This window comes from Myotis davidii, unplaced genomic scaffold (assembly GCF_000327345.1).
Source record: "Myotis davidii unplaced genomic scaffold, ASM32734v1 scaffold161, whole genome shotgun sequence".
In the NCBI taxonomy this organism is placed as follows: Eukaryota; Metazoa; Chordata; class Mammalia; order Chiroptera; family Vespertilionidae; genus Myotis; species Myotis davidii.
The window spans coordinates 402,770-408,720 of NW_006291567.1; the positions used below are offsets into that span (position 1 = coordinate 402,770).

Here is a 5,951-nt window from a genome sequence, read left to right on the forward strand (position 1 = left end):
AATAAGTGCTTCTCACTAATGGTCCATTAATTTCCACATATCCCTAATCTTCTAGGATGAGATTAACTCTTAATAGCAGAACAGTCAATATAGCAACATGAATATATCCCAAGAAAACAGAAACACCAATCTGAAAGAATATATGCACCTCTATGTTCATAGCAGCACAATTCACCATAGCTAAGACTTGGAAACAGCCTAAGTGCCCATCAACAGATGAGTGGATTAAAAAAAAAAACTGTGGTACGTCTACACAATGGAGTACTACGTGGCAATAAAAAAGGAATTCTTACCATTATCAACAGCATGGATGGACCTGGAGAACATTATGCTAAACGAAATAAGATGATCTCACTCATATGTGGAATCTAATGAACCAAATAAACTGATGATCAAAAATAGACCCAGAGTCATAGAAGCATGAACAGACTTGAACCTCAGAGGGAAGGCAGGGCATGGTGGGTGGGAAGAGATCAACCAATGAAATTGTATGCATACATGCTTAACCCATGGACACAGACAATGGGGTGGTAAGGGCCTGGGGTGGGGGTAGAACAGGAGCGGACTGGAAAAGGTTAATGGGAGAAAAAGGAGGATCTATGTAATACTTTCAACAATAAAGATTAAAAGAAAAAAAAAGATAGCAACATGGACTATTTCACTCTACCTTGTTCAGCTTTCTGTTGTCTTTTACTTTCTCTCAATTTCGTCTGAGAGACTCAAGAAGACTCAGTGCCTTTCTACTAAGGAGTGTTGAATGTCCTCTGTGGTACATAATTTTATCTTTATTATTTAAAAATTAAAAGGATTTTAAAAAATATATATTTTATTGATTTTTTACAGAGAGGAAGGGAGAGGGATAGAGAGTTAGAAACATCGATGAGAGAGAAACACCGATCAGCTGCCTCCTGCCCACCCTCCTTTGGGGATGTGCCCGCAACCAAGGTACATGCCCTTGACTGGAATCGAACCTGGGACCCTTCGGACTGACACTCTATCCACTGAGCCAAACCGATTAGGGCTAAAAGGATTTTTAAAAATATATTTTTTTTCTTGATTTCAGAGAGAAGAAGGGAGAGGGAGAGAGAGAGAGAGAGAAACATCAATGATGAGAGAGAATCATTGATCGGCTGCCTCCTGCACACCTCACACTGGGGATCCAGCCTGCAACCCAAGCTGTGCCCTGACCAGGAATTGAACTGTGACCTCCTGGTTCATAGGTTGATGCTCAACCACTGACCCACACCAGCTGAGTGGATTCTTGCCACTTTGGCATGTAAAGATGATTTCAGAGTGAGTGCCTCTTATGATTATGCTAATTTAAAAAGGAGATACCACACACGGGTGCAGCCCTGTCCAGTAGAACTTTCTGTGAGGATGGAAGTGTTCTGCATCTGTTCTATATGTGTACTGAGAAACTGGATTTTAATGGTATCTGATTTTAAATAATTTAAATGTAAATAGCTGCATGTGGTAGTGGCTCCTGAATTGGACTGTGCAGTTAACTAGATGGACTTACTTAGATAAGGAACAAAAAGTGAGGAATGAGGCCTTAAACAAGTCACTTCAAACCCATCTGTTCTCGGCATCTCCTCTACAACCTCTGGTACTGGCACTTGTCATTCAACAATGCTCAGATGTGTGCAGGTCACCAAGATCAGAACCCACAATTAGCTCCTGTGGTTCATATCAGGTCTGCAGGGCAGTGATGGAACCTAGAATCCAAGACTTATGTTTGTCTCCCGGGAGCCCTGGGCTGCCCATGGTCAGCTAACCCCTCAGTTTGGGTTGTACAACTTGGAAGAGAAACCAGATTGACTTACAAGGCATTACTAAACCATTAGATGGAACCATTAGCTGGACAGCATTTGGGTGGGCTGTGGGGAGAGCTTTTCCAGTGAGAGGTTGGCAGGGACTGAGATCACAGGCCTAGGCTGTGGTAGGAGGTAAGATTGGCGAGGGGCATTGGGCGCCACAGCTGAATGAGTCATGCTCCCTTCTTCTCCAGGACATGCTCACTCAACTAGATAAGCCTCAATTCTCTCGTTCCAGCTTGTTCCTCACAAACTGTAGCCTCAGGTGTTGGCCTATGAAAAGAACTTGGGTGCTTGTCTATACGTGAGATGGTACACTAGGAAATCTGACTGGTGCTTTCCAACTCCGGAAGCTGTGATCCTCCACTGCCGACCCAGGAGGCAGAGGGAGGGGCAGTCTGGTCTTCACCCTTTGTGTTAGTGGAATCACCAGCCATGTAGGCTTGGAGGCAGCAGACTTAATAGCCTCCCGCACCCCTCTCAAATTACATCCAAGACAGGGAGTTCTGTCTCCTTCATTTCTCATGACCCCATCCCTGTGGCCTGGGTCAGACCCTGTCTCTGTTCCTCTGTCCAGGTGTTACCCTCTCTGTCATGGATCCATCATGTCACTCTCTGGCTTAACCTCCTCTAACATCTGCTTAGCTTGAGTACAGTCTACACTCCTGATGGGGATTCCCAGACGTGTTGGGATGGGCTCCTGTTTATCCCTCTAGCCCCCTCTCTCTAGCCAGTGACCACCCCATGCTTGTAATGTCCAGGACACTCTGCATGCACTTGAACCTCACTATCCACATGCTCTTCCCTTCCTCTCTGTGTCTGCCATGTTCATCCTTCAGTATGTGGCTCACACCTCACCTCTTCCCTAAAGCCTTCCTCCACCATGTACACTTTGGTGGTTTTTTCTTTTCCATTTCCATTACAGTTTGATAACACTAACGCAAGTAAATCAAATAAACTTGGGGTTGGCGTTTGGAAACAAAAGTTCATAGATTTGAAGCATACAGTCTAATGAATGTTTACATATACACCCTTGTAACCAACACCCAGATTAAAAAACTAAACATTCTTAGCACATAGAAGGTTCTCTTGTGCCTCCTCCTAGAACTAGAGTAGACCATACTCCCCTACCCCCAAAGGTGACCATTGTTCTCACCCCTTTTCACTGTGAGTTAGTTTTGCTTGTTTTTGAACTTTATTAAAATAGATTCATGTTGTATGTACATTGTTATTTTGGCAAAATATATATAACATGAAATTTACCATTTTAGCCATTTTTTAAGAGTTCAGCTCAGTAGCATTAAGTTCATTCACATTATTGTGCAACCATTACCATGATCTATCTCCAGAACTTTTTCACCAAATATATACTTTTTTGTGTCTGGTTTTCTTGACTCAACATTATGTCTGTAAGGCTTACCCATGTTACAGATCTCAAGCTTTCATTTCTTTTGATTTCTGAGTATTATAACATTGTGTGACTGTACTACAATTTGTCTTATCCATTCTCTTGCTTGTGGACAGTTGGGTTATTTTCAGCTTTTTATTCTTTTGACTAAAACTGCTGTAATGAACATGCCTGTACCCATCTCTTGGTGCCCATACAGATGCATTTTTGTTGTGGACATACCAAGGACTGGAATTGCTGGGTATTATGATAGGCACATGTTCAGCTTTAGCAGATAGTGCCAACACATTTCCAAACAGTTGGAATTAGTTTCCAATTGCTGTTATAACAAATATATCGCACGTTTACTGGCTTATAGCAACAGAATTTATTGTCTTAAAATTCTGGCGGTCAGAAGCCCTAAAATAAGGTGTCAGCAGAGCCTTTCTGGAGGCTCTAGAGGAGAATCTCTTTCCTTGTCCTCTCCAGCTCCTACAGACTGCCTGCATTCCTTAGCTCATGACCCCATCCTCCACCTTCAAGGCCAGCAGTGTAGCACCTTCCGATCCCTCTCTCTCCAACTTTTGCTTTCACTGTCACATCTCCTCTCTCTCACTTTAGCTCTCCTAATCTCCCTTGTGATTACATGGGGACCACCTGGAAAACCCTAGGTAATCCCCCCATTTCAAGAGCCTTAATCACATCTACAAATGCCTTTTTGTCGCATAAGGTAACATTCACAGGTTCCAAGGACTAGATTACAGTGATGGCGAACCTTTTGAGCTCGATGTGTCAGCATTTTGAAAAACCCTAACTTAACTCTGGTGCCGTGTCACATATAGAAATTTTTTGATATTTTCAACCATAGTAAAACAAAGATTTATATTTTTGATATTTATTTTATATATTTAAATGCCATTTAACAAAGAAAAATCAACCAAAAAAATGAGTTCGCGTGTCACCTCTGACACGCGTATCATAGGTTCGTCATCACTGGACTAGAACGTGGATATCTCTGGGGGGGTATTATTCTGCCTATCACATGGCCATACCATTTTGCATTAGACTTCCAGTTCCTCCACATCTTTATGGACACAGGGTATTGTCAGCCTTTTTAATTTTAGCCATTCTAGTGGGCGATGTCGGAGCACAGACACAGCCACCACCCCCAGGTGGTGTATCCACCTTTGCTCCGATATAGCATTATTGCAACTTATCAGTATTACATTTATAAATATTTGTTTACATGCCTCTGTCCTGGCCCAACTGTACACTCCTTCATGAGGCAGGTCATTAGTAGCTGGTTCAGTACACGCTCCTTGGATAGTAAGAAGTGTCAGAGAAATTTTTCAGTCCCATCATTGGCTCCAGGTAGGGTTTCTCCCAACTGAAAACAGGACCAGCCTGGCCAGTGTGGCTAAGTGGTTGAGTGTCTATGAACCAGGAGGTCACGATTCGATTACTGCTTGAGGCACATGCCCAGGTTGCGGGCTCGATCCCCAGTGTGGGGTGTGCAGGAGGCAACGGATCAATGATTCATCATTGATGTTCCTTTCTCTCCCTCTCCCTTCCTCTCTGAAGTCAAGAAAAGTATATATAAAAAATGAAAATAAAAACAGGACCAGAGTAAAGAACTGGTTTCTAGCTTCTGCATGCTGTTGTCTTTCCCAAGGTAGTTCATCTATAAGTGAGTAATGCCCTAGAAGGAGATGTGAGCCCCAAATCCCGAGGGCGTTGGTTGCAATGACTTCACCGTGTATGTAAATGAGAAGGGAACTACAGTTCTGGTGGCAGGCTTCTGGGGAGTCTAATCTTGGACCTGCAGAGACTGGGGTTTTCCTTTTCCAGGATTCTGCTCATGTAGCAACACGGTGCAGCTCCTCGCTTGCAAAAGGAAGGACTGGAAGGTAAGCTCTGTGGGAGTGTCATGTGTGTAGACTTAAACCCGCCTTGGAGACTTGAGGCCAGAATTTCTGAGGAGAGTGAAATCACAGTAGAAGCGAATTTCCCACTGCCCCTGGACACAGGGTGATGGGTGCAAATATCTTGGCGCCAGGGAGATAAACCTGGAAGTGGGGTTAGTATTAGACAAAAGGCCAACAGGATCCTGCCTTTGGGAACATCCTAACGTGAGTGACCACCTCCTGTGTTCTAGTTTGTTTCCCAGTTTACATTGCTGGGCACACGCCTGGTTTCAGAAGGGCTGTCGGGTTTCAGGGCCTCAGTCTTATCTTTCCAGGCCACCGAGGTGTTGGCAGCGTTCCTGTGGCTTGACATCACTGTGACCCTCTGGGGTGTGGTGTGTATGTGGGAAAACTTGCCCTGGATGTGGCAGAATGATTTCCTCAGCCCTCACAGGAAAATCTCTGTAGCCAACCAGGACCTGGCTGGTTGGTATCTAGATCATAAGGAATTGGTCCTTTGAGAAAAATATTTTCTCAGGGTAGGTGTTACTGTAACAGGCCTGTGTTGGGGTTATCGGTCCCTTTTGAAGACAAACTGACTGGGTCACAGCTGTAGTGATCTGAATAAGTGCACATGTGATTCACAGGCTGATCTGAAGACAAGCCAGCTGTGCCACAATGGAGACACATCTGGGCCCTGAGTGGTTCGGCCGGTACACATACCAGGAGGGTTGGGATGGACTGAACAGGGCCCTGGCCCTGTGTTTACGGAGTCCCAGTGACTTCCTGGACTTCCTCTCCTCTCTGCCTGTTGTATTCAAATTGTGGAGGATGTCAAGTGGTGGC

General features: G+C 44.3%; 1 protein-coding gene across 5 annotated transcripts in view; it reads left to right on the forward strand.

Moving 5' to 3' along the window:
* The first annotated feature begins 5,027 nt into the window (after positions 1 to 5,027).
* Positions 5,028 to 5,951, forward strand: part of MAP7D2 (MAP7 domain containing 2) — a 91,006-nt gene continuing 90,082 nt past the window's right edge. For 2 of the 5 annotated variants that reach the window (XM_015564870.1, XM_015564871.1), the window contains exon 1: positions 5,037 to 5,108. The gene's annotated coding sequence lies outside the window, so the exon portion shown is untranslated. Of the gene's footprint in view, positions 5,109 to 5,951 lie in introns of all 5 variants that reach the window. The other 3 variants (XM_015564873.1, XM_015564869.1, XM_015564872.1) reach the window with 3 other exon arrangements.